We start from the raw sequence: 10,222 nt of genomic DNA on the forward strand, positions 1-10,222 counted from the left end.
CTAGGCCCGGGTAAATGGAATGTTCATGCTTTCCAAAGTCTAAGATGACAAGAAACAAAGCACAAGGTGTGTGCAAAGGCCTAAGAAGTAGAGCTAGGCTTTGAGGGATGGACACGGATATAGAAAGACTTAGGAATACGAGCAGAGATTTCATGACGTCAGCTGGGCCTTGGGAAATGGACAGTTTCCCACCAGTAGACCTAGCTGAGAGGAATGGCCATTGTCCCCGTCAATCATCGCAGGCCCACCAATGACGATGTTGGGAGGCGGGGGCGTGAAAGGCGGAAGAAGCCCTAGCACGTGCCTAAGCTCCTGACTGTCTGGATTGTGCTATGGGGCTTCCGTAGACCGTTTTCCTCGGTTAGGATTTAACATGGCGGCTCCCTTTCCGGAAATGGCAAAAGTGTAAGTTTTACTAACTTTATTCGTATTTGGCTGTCTGCGGTGTGAGTGGAGAGTCGGGTAGATGGTGTGTCCTGACGGACACTTTGACAGACGTGTCTGCGGGCTCCTGGGTGGATGGCGGAGAAGATCTCTCAGGCACTTCCGGGTTTGGTGTTGGGCATTATTGTAACGGCATGCTGAAACTTGAAGAAGATTTTCTTGGTTTAAATGTGGGTCTCGGAGCCTCCTTCCCAGTTATAGTCTTAATGCTTTGTAGTGTTTGCGGCTTAAAGAGAGGGAAGGGCGGGTGCTTTTGGCTGGGTGGGTGGGGGTGCCAGACAGTCTGGTGACTGGCGGCCACCATGGAGCTGATTCTGCTTTCTATTGTAGGGTGTTTGGGGTGGATATATCGTTGCCGGGGATTGGTTCAAATGTTGATCTTGGCCATTTTTGTGACCTTTCTTCACCATTGAGGGTATTTCTGTTATTTTCCACGTGAAACGAGACAGTAAGGCTCTGAGGGACTGCGTGCGGTGTTAGGACAGCTGACGGCCCTTGGCTGCCTTGGTGTTTTGTGGATAAGGGAAAGGGGAAGTTTTCCCCAGCCACTCATGTTACGAGCTTGCAAGTTACCTAATTTTCCTGCAGCTGTATTAGGCTGTCCATCTGTAAGCAAGTCTCCTTGTAGATCTGTATAATCACTGTTTCCTTCAGGACCTGTGATGGAAAAATCTAGTACTGGCCAGCCGATGGGCCTGTAATGAGAAGAGAGTGGACCCGGAATTAGCTGTCCAGACCTGCCAGATGAGTAAGTGCAACCTTATGTTATGTGGGGCCACAAATGCTGGGAGGAGGGTAGCATCCATCGCATCAGCTGTAACATTATTTAACATGGTGTTGAAATGTCTTCCCTGAGTCTCTAAGATCGGAACTTCCAACAATGTCAGGATCACTCCCTGAGCACTGCTCAGACACTGTTTCTAATCGATGTCTGTAACTAGTCAGTGGCATCTTTTTCCAGTTCACCGTGAGTGCCTTATTACAGATGTACTGAATTTATTAGAATGTCACATTTCCAAAAAGCCTGATCTTGCCATTTTCACATCAGAGCTCTGATCTGTCTTTTTATCCTTTTGGAAAACACTTGTAATACCAGGCAGAAGCATGCTGGACTGGATGGGATTGTGAAAAACAAACTTCAGGAATCCAGAGACTGTGGGAGTGCTGTTTTTTTCAGGTAGGGGAACATGGATTTGAATGTAATTTAAAGCCAGCTCTCTTTAGGAAAGGGGAGAAAGATGAGGCCTGTACACCAAGTGAGTGGCAGAGAATGATAGTCTGCCGGTCTATCCCCTCTATAAGTGGGTGGGCATTTACTTTGCAGGGGTCCTGGAGGTGTAGGCTAACAATTCAAGTAATATGCGGGTCAGGACTTCATTAAATATTGACCCTTCCACAGTTTGTTGGGCTTTTTTTTTTTTTTTTTTGCTTTGCTTTGCTTTGCTTTGCAGGTGTTGCTGAGACAATGCATCGTGTTTCATTAAAAATAAATTTTATTGTCTGAGTCTGACTCTTTCTTACTGTCATCTTTGAGCCTCAATTTCCACATTTGCAAAATGGGAATCAAACCTTGCTCTCAGGGATATCTCTTGTATGGTTTTTGTAAAGTACTCAGCACACAGGAGGTACGGAGGGAATTAGTACACCATTTCCAGCATATGGGAACAGAACACTGTGGCTTCATTTAGCTCGTCTCCCTACCTGTCCAGACCCCCATTTCAACCAAACATTTGTTTCCTTTCACAGGGCCAGCAAATTACCTCAGATATTACTGGCCTTCTTGGAAACCAGCCTCATTAATCCTGCTATGATGCCAAGAGGTAGCCCAGCAACTCACACTTTGCCTTGCTCTGAGCAACTTTCTTTTCTGGCCATCTCTGATGCCTTATGCCGAAGCTGATGTGGCTCAGCACCAAGTTCAGGCACCAAGAAGGTGCTTGTTAACTGGCAATGCCGAAAAGGTCTCCTCTCTTTCATTGTCTGTGTAAAGTTACTTCTTTCCTGGGCAGTGGTTAATTTGTTGAAAATGTGTGGAAGAGTTTTCACAGTTGGGGTGGGGGAAAAGCGCTAAATAGAAATGTGAACTCTTCTAAGGTGCATTCAGAGACACTTCTAACCTCTAGTTTCATAGAAACCTCGGGCTCCTCTGTTGCTCTATTAGCACGGGTTTTATCCAGAAGGAGGCATCACAGAACCTGAATTTCATTCACCAAAGGTTAAAAGAAAATCCACATTTCCTTGTGATTGGAAACTAAAGTGTGTAGTCTTTAGAGGGCATGTTTAAAGACTTTTTGTTTATCCCTGTAATTGGTGAAATTACTTTAAAGCTGTGAAAGATGGGGGTGGTGATAGTTTCCTACTCAGTGAAAACCTGAAGCCTGAGATACTTAGAAAAACCTGTCCTAGGCCCATGTTCCTTCACCAAGTGACATGATGATGATCAAAACTGGCTTATTTCCTAGTCAAAACAGTTGTGAAACTTAAGAATAACTGTGAGGCCTTCTTCCCTTCCATACACACTTGTTCCCACTGCCCATCAAAGTCATCTTGTCTGACTTCATTGGAGGCAGGGGTCAAGAAAACCTAAATGGATGGTTTAATCAGTAAATCTGCTGTGTATGGGCACTTAAAAATAAGTCACAAGGTTGAGGATTCCACAAAGGTGACTCTTCAATTGGTGACAGTCTCACAAATCAGGGCTCTCATGGAAAGAGAAGGTAATCTTCTGAATTGAGATGAAATCTGGCTTTCTGGTTCTTTCCCAGTAATTCATTCCTAGGCCAACCATGTCACATAGGCTCATGAGACAGTACCTCAGTGAATGTCTACTCACTCGTGGGAATGTTAATGTTCTGTAAATTCTTGGTGTGAGGTATTCCTTTGGATACATACCACAAGTGGGATTGCTGGACTAGACGGTCGTTCTGTTTTTAAGTTTTTGAGAGACTTTCATACTGTTTTCCATAGTAGCTGTACCAATTTAGTGTTGAACTAAATGAGTTTCGTGAGCAGTTCTCGGCCACTTTTGATTGTCGGTTCTTTTCAGGAGAAGTACTGGAGAGCTTAAGGGCTCAAAGGGGAAAGCACGCCCCTGATCAGGAAAGATGGAATGACTGACTACATAAGGAACTTCGTTGGGGTTCCTAAAGCCTAGAGGTGGGGAAGGGGCCGGGAAGAGTGACCCTCTATAGAGCTGCTCTCAGAGCACAAGGAAAAAGCTGGACAGGAGGACATAGGCCCTCAGTGTGAAAGGTGCATTGGACTTTCTGTGGTCAAAAGTGTCTGCTACATATTTCTCAGTCCCTGGTACTGCCTGGGATCATTGTAGCATGGGGACTAAAGATAATAGTGCACATCGCTGAGTGTGACATGAGAGTGGATTACTTTGTGGCAAAGGTGAGACTTTGATGATGAAGGCTTTACCCTATGTTACAGCATTCCTCAGAATTTTGGAGTTCACTGTTAGGGATGTTCTTGTGTTCCTGCTTCAGTCTATGCACTGCCTTAGGCTGTCAAAAGCGGCTCAGGAAAGGTGAGCTTTCCACCTCCTATACTGTGGCCTAGAGCAGTAATCTGAGAGAGTCTCCCAGGAGGCGCCCATTGATGTTGACTACACTTGGTTGAGTAGACCACTCAACGCTTCTGTTGGGACTACCTGTGGCCATAAAGAGGCACATGAAAGTGAGCTGCTGTTGCTGGTGTGTTCTAGTGATATAGCAGCCAGACACTTCTTCCTTCAACACTCACACACCTCAGGTGCCTTGCTAAAGTCCTAAAGGACGTGCATATTGGCAACGGCAGCATGTGGGGTGTGGGAAATGTTGAGTCTGGGGCAGAAGTTGGCGGTAGCCTGATGTCAGAATTCTGTGCCTTTGTGCAGAGCGAGGGCACATTGGGATTCCCGAGGAGTCCCAACTCTGTAGGAATGTGGTTGGAACTTTCCACGTTCACTTTCTGCACTCTTCCACTGAGCACACTCTGCACATTGGTTGGAAGAAAGAGGTCCGATGGGTCTTGTCAATGAACTGTCCATGAATCCGGGGCCATTTGCTTCTTTCTGCGCATATGCCGATGAGCATGGATGTCCAGGAACCTCCCGAGTCAGGTGCCCCAGGTGGAGCATGAAGCCCTTGTATTCCTCTTGCTGGAGAAGGCTACACCCTCAGGCTGTGGCTCTCTCTCCCCCCGTGTGTCTGCTACAAAGCCTTTCTAGCAGAAAGGCTGGCTGCTGGTGGCTTCTCTTCCATTTGGGTCTTCCTATTGATGGGGGTGACATTGCCTCAAGGGGCCTTCTCTGCATTCTGAAGGAAGAAAGTGGTGTTGGTTCAACAGTGGAGGGACAGTTCTGCATTGTTTGTGGTGGTGTGCTACTGGAGTCGGGGAGAGGAAAGGGGAGCTCAACGTGGGGAGGGAAAAGGTCCCATGGTTTCCCCATTTCAGGCTTTTGCTTTCTCTTGATTAGGGAGATTCGGGCCCAGCAGGGCTATGAGGAGGAGGCTCTGAGAGTATAAGGAAAGACTGACAGTGGGGAGGACAACGGTCTCTGGTGTGACGACTGTGGTGGGCATTGTGGGTTCATGGCTCTTTCTCCTGTCTCCTTTCTCCATTCTTGTGCCCTTCCTTTGGGTTAGCACAGCTGAGGGACAAAAGATAACAATGGACCCTGATGGGTATACTATAAGAAAATATGGCTTTCTTATAAACTAGGACATTTACTATGGGAACAGGATTATTGTCCATTTTCCCAAGTGAATTGTGATTTTGTCTGCAAGTGAAGGCTTGGCTGTCTCTTCCTTGTTCTGTGTGGCCTAGACCCGTGGAAAACAGCTGTTGTGGAAGGGGAGCTCTCTGTCCTGCTGTACTGCTGCACAGTATATAATCTAAGGGAGTTCTGAGAAGGAACTGCTGTTGCTTACACTATTTATTGATTTTCTGCAGAGATATTTTCTGCCCTTTTCCTGTAGCTTTATGGGCTCTTGGTCACTGCTTTTGCTGCCAGGTCCCTGAAGGAACTCTCTTGGTTTGTCAGATTACCAAGAGGCTTATTTAACTTACAGAAAAGAGTTGCATACATTGCAGAGAGTCAGAGATGGCAACCCATTGCCTGGAGAATCCCAGGGACAGAGGAGCCTGGTGGGCTGCCGTCTATGGGGTCGCACAGAGTCAGACACGACTGAAGTGATTTAGTAGCAGCAGAGTCAGACAAAGAACTGACCTGTATTGCACCGTTTTTTAGGAAAGGCAAGAAAGAATGTCTTGTCCCTTTTCAGCATGAGCAGTTTAATTTTCCTTATTTTAGTTTCCCTTACAATGTGCTCCCCATGAGATATCTCTGTGTATCTTCACCCTCCCTCCAAATGCTGATTCCAAAGTCCTGGCCATAGTCAGACCTGTGCAGAGAACTTCCTCAAGAGGAACTTGTGGAAAGAGCTCCTGAAGGACAAGTAAAAAGTATGAGTGACTGCTTATCCTCTAGGAGCTTTTTACCCATACATATGTCCTCAGGGGGAATTCTCTGTGATCAATAGGATCACTCGAGATGAGGATTAAAACCACAAACCCTGTTTAGAGATGGTTTAAATCGCTCTGCTGATGTCAGCAGTCTGCTGGCAAGTGGAGCTGAACTTCATCTCTCACCATCCCTTTCTCAAGGGCTCTGAAGGAGCAGAGATTTGATCTCCAATTGGCAGAGGGCTGATTTCTGTGTCTTGTGGTGCACAGGACCTGCTCGAATATTTGGTAGGAGGCAAGGACTCAGATCCTGCAGAGTTTTAGTTATGGAATTGTAGTGTGCAGCTCTGTCCAAAAGAGTGGACAAAATGAGCAAAATATGTGCATTCCTGTACAATGTGAATGGTCTCTTCATCCGTCTGGACTTGAATGTGCCCTCCCAGTCCACTATGCTGTCTCCAGCACACACACAAAATGGGTTACTGAGCGTCGCCAGCCAGGCCACCTCGCAGTTTAGATTTGGGTTGGCTTTCTGAGCTTCCTTCGCCTCTTATTCATGTGCAAGCCTACTGTCCTACTTCTCATCAGCTTTGGAAAGGAACAGCAGTGGGCTCACTTCAGTGAATCCTAAGGAGATTCACTGGTTTACTCAGCCTCTCCCAATCAGTCAGACAGAGCACCTTCCAGAATGCTGAAAGGCCTGTTGTAGATTTTCCTCTAGTAGATTGTCAGAGTACTGAGCTACAGGATATAGGATATAGTTAAAGCCAGGAACCAAGCACCTGTGCATCTCCTCCGGACCCCAGAACTGATGTGTACTCGAAAGGCTAAGAGGGTAGGTCTTATTCCGTCATGTTTTTATTACCAGATAACAGTAAATTACGAAGGTGGAATGAAAGTTCAGAGTGGATGGGTGTGTTTACGATATAGATTATGGAGATGCTTTATGGATGTAAACTATCTCCAGACTCATTAGATTGTATACCTTAAATGTGTACTTTTTTTTTGTATGTCAGTCATTCCTCATACCTCAATGAAGGGGTTTAAAAACATAATAAAAAAGACCCTTCCATGATCACAAATGAGTGCCCCCCCATGTGTTTTTAGATTTTAGAAATGCGAGGGAAGACTGCTTCTCCTTGGGGAAATGGGTAATGCCATTTACAGCTTCTGTGTTCTGGTTTTGCCTTGGTTTTTCTATGGATACATAGTATCTGCATTAGTGGTGTATAAGGTTAACCTTTAGTCCGTAGGGTTTTGAATTTCATAGAATCACAGCAGTTCTACAGAAGTCGTCAACTTCATGCAGAGGACTTCGGCTCAAGAAGTGACCCTGTGACATCAGCGAGTGGTCATTTGACCAGAAATTGACTTTGGGTATTGTGCCTTTGGGAATGGCTTGGACTTTGGGTTGTTTTCATTTTCTGTAACATATGCTTTTGTGCTTACTCAAGAAATCTTTAAAAATTGTGTACCCATGGGGGCATGTCAACATGCGTGTGTGCTGTATTTGTATTCCACAAGGTGGAAGGCCCTGTCTCAGGCTCATTGGTCTCTCTAGCAGGCCTCTTTTCTCTCAGACCTTCCCACAGCCTTCTATTTTCTATGTCACTGAGTTTCCTGGCCATAGCTACTTGGTTTGGTACACTTTTCATCTTATCCTAGTTGAGCCAGTAATACTTTTGCTATAGTTTGGGACTAGACCCGCAAGAATGAGTAAGAGCCTGCAAAGGTTCACTAGTAACCTTTTACTGCAGAAAATGTAAAAAGATATACTGTTGGGACTTCCCCAGCTGTCCAGTGGTTAAGACTCCGTGCTTCCAATATAGGGGGATGGCTTCAATCCCTGGTGGGGGAACTAAGATCCCACATGCTGCATGGCATGGCCAAAAAAAAAAAAAAAGAAAGACATACTGCTGAGTTTCCCTGAGCTAGCCTCATTTCTGTGTCTTTAAAATGTATTTGTTGCTTAAGTTTCTTGTATTTTGTTAAATACTTGTGTTCTGCCAATAAAATTCATTTGCTTCAGAAGATCTCACTTGTATGTGTTTCTTACTCACAATGAACACCAGCATGATCAAGGAAGCTGCGGCTCTGTCATGGGCATTGTCACCTGAACCGCGGCGGAGCACTAAGCTCTGAAGACTGATGCGTTAAGAGCAGGAGCGGGTGGCAAGGGGATGGGGTCTCCAGGACATGCTAAAAGTTCCCCTCTCTGTTAAGCTCGCCCCTTTGTTTAGGAAAGTATTCCCCTTAATGTTAGTCACTCATTCCTATCCGACTCTGTGCGACCCCATGGACTGTAGCCCGCCAGGCTGCTCCATCCATGGGATTTTCCAGGCAAGAGTACTGGAGGGGGTTGCCATTCCCTTCCCCAGGGGATCTTCCCAACCCAGGGATCGAACCCTGGTCTCCTGCATTACAGGCAGATTCTTTATCATCCAAGCCACCTGGGAAGCCCGATCCCCTAAAGGTAGCAGGTAATCTAACACCTCCCTAAGAGAAGTGATACTTTAGCCACTTCATGAAGGCCATGAATGCATATTTGGGGATCGTGGAGAAATCTTCTGATACTCCCAAGGACAAGAAGAGGTAGGGTGACCAGCATGGTTTTATAGAAGATTAGTTGAGAAGTCAGTAGGACCAAACTAGAAGCAGCAAGCACACAATTAATTCCTGGTGAGGCCTGCATTAGAATCTCGGTCCGTTATGCCTGAGACCGGAGAAGGCAATGGCACCCCATTCCAGTACTCTTGCCTGGAAAATCCCATGGATGGAGGAGCCTGGTGGGCCGCAGTCCATGGGGTCGCTAAGAGTCGGACAAGACTCAGCAAGTTCGCTTTCTCTTTTCACTTTGCTGCATTGGAGAAGGCAATGGCAGCCCACTCCGATGTTCTTGCCTGGAGAATCTCAGGGATGGGTGAGCCTCGTGGGCTGCCGTCTATGGGGTCGCACAGAGTCGGACACGACTGAAGTGACTTGGCAGCACTTGGCAGCAGTGTCTGAGACATCTTTTATTACGCCACACCACTAGGCCTTATAAAGACTTTGTAATAGAATTAAATTACTAAGTGGGTAGAGTTTTTTGTCATTGTTTATTCTTCAAACGTATCGATACACTTTCCAGTTCTAACTGGAATTAGAAATGCAATTAACGAAAATTGCAGGTCTTACGTATAACTTACCATGGTTTAAACATTTCAGCAGGGACTTCCCCGGTGGTCCAGTGGCTGAGACTCCATGCTTCCAATGCAGGGGGCCAAGTTCGATCCGTGGCTCGGAAAATAGATCCACATGCCACAACTAAGACCCAGCGCAGCCAAATTAAGAAATATGAAAAAAAAATTTTTTCCCAGCAAATAGCCTTACTGTGGTCAGTTACACCCTCCCCACCCCCTCAGGAAAGGAGAGTAAGACTGGCAGTGTGTTCTGCCTGTAGATCTTCAGGGTGGCTGGGTGTCATAAAGATCTTGGGCTGAAGGTGGCAGCAATTCTGTTCTTGCCGTTCAGTCTAGAGGGCCTCAAGCTTCAGTGTCTCATTTCCTGCCCGAGAGGTTCATCGGGATGCAGAGCTCAGATCACTTCTCTTTTTCTCTAACTGCAGCTGCAACTTTGTATCCCTTAATTATCCTCTCCTGCTACAGAACGCGGAGAAGGCAATGGCACTCCAGTACTCTTGCCTGGAAAATCCCATGGATGGAGGAGCCTGGAAGGCTGCAGTCCATGGGGTCGCTGAGGGTCGGACACGACAGAGCGACTTCACTTTCACTTTTCACTTTCATGCATTGGAGAAGGAAATGGCAACCCACTCCAGTGTTCTTGCCTGGAGAATCCGAGGGACGGGGGAGCCTGGTGGGCTGCCGTCTATGTGGTCGCACAGAGTCGGACACGACTAAAGTGACTCAGCAGCAGCAGCAGCAGCTACAGAACGAGTCTCACATAAGACTGTAAGCCATCTCCCAATGGCCCTATTTCAGGTCAGTGGGTGTGATTTTACCTGAGGCATTTGCATTGAGACTGCCAAACACCGTGAAATCCCACTACCATTCTGATTTTAATTGACACTCCAAGCCTCACCAGTGGTTTCCATGGAGGCGGGCCCAGGGCAGGGGTGGGCGTGGCCGTGAGCCATACAGGCGCCTGCTCAGGCCCCGCCCTCAAGAGCAGATGGTGGCACGTGCGCAGGCGCAATGTGGAGGCGGACTAGGACTGAAGGGGCGGGAGAAGAGGGCTGCGGATGGGCGGGGCTAATGGCCATAAGGAGGCGGGATCAGAAACGAGGGGCGGGGCCTAGGTTTCCCCAGGCGGGCAGTGGGTGAAGGGCAGG

General features: G+C 47.0%; 1 long non-coding RNA gene across 2 annotated transcripts; it reads left to right on the forward strand.

The window, feature by feature from the left end:
• The first annotated feature begins 268 nt into the window (after positions 1–268).
• LOC147341367 (uncharacterized) lies at positions 269–7,928 on the forward strand. Of its 2 annotated transcripts, none has more exons than XR_015159610.1 (4): positions 269–405; positions 1,099–1,192; positions 1,541–1,621; positions 2,191–7,928. It is a non-coding gene; the product is annotated as an uncharacterized LOC147341367 (long non-coding RNA). The 2 variants fall into 2 exon arrangements; XR_015159611.1 differs by lacking the exon at positions 269–405 and adding an exon at positions 479–614 and having other exon boundaries at positions 2,191–2,452.
• Positions 7,929–10,222: the final 2,294 nt, after the last annotated feature.

The sequence above is a fragment of the Bos grunniens genome, chromosome X, assembly GCF_055505025.1.
Source record: "Bos grunniens cultivar Pamir isolate PY7600 chromosome X, Bosgru_T2T1.0, whole genome shotgun sequence".
NCBI lineage: Eukaryota > Metazoa > Chordata > Mammalia > Artiodactyla > Bovidae > Bos > Bos grunniens.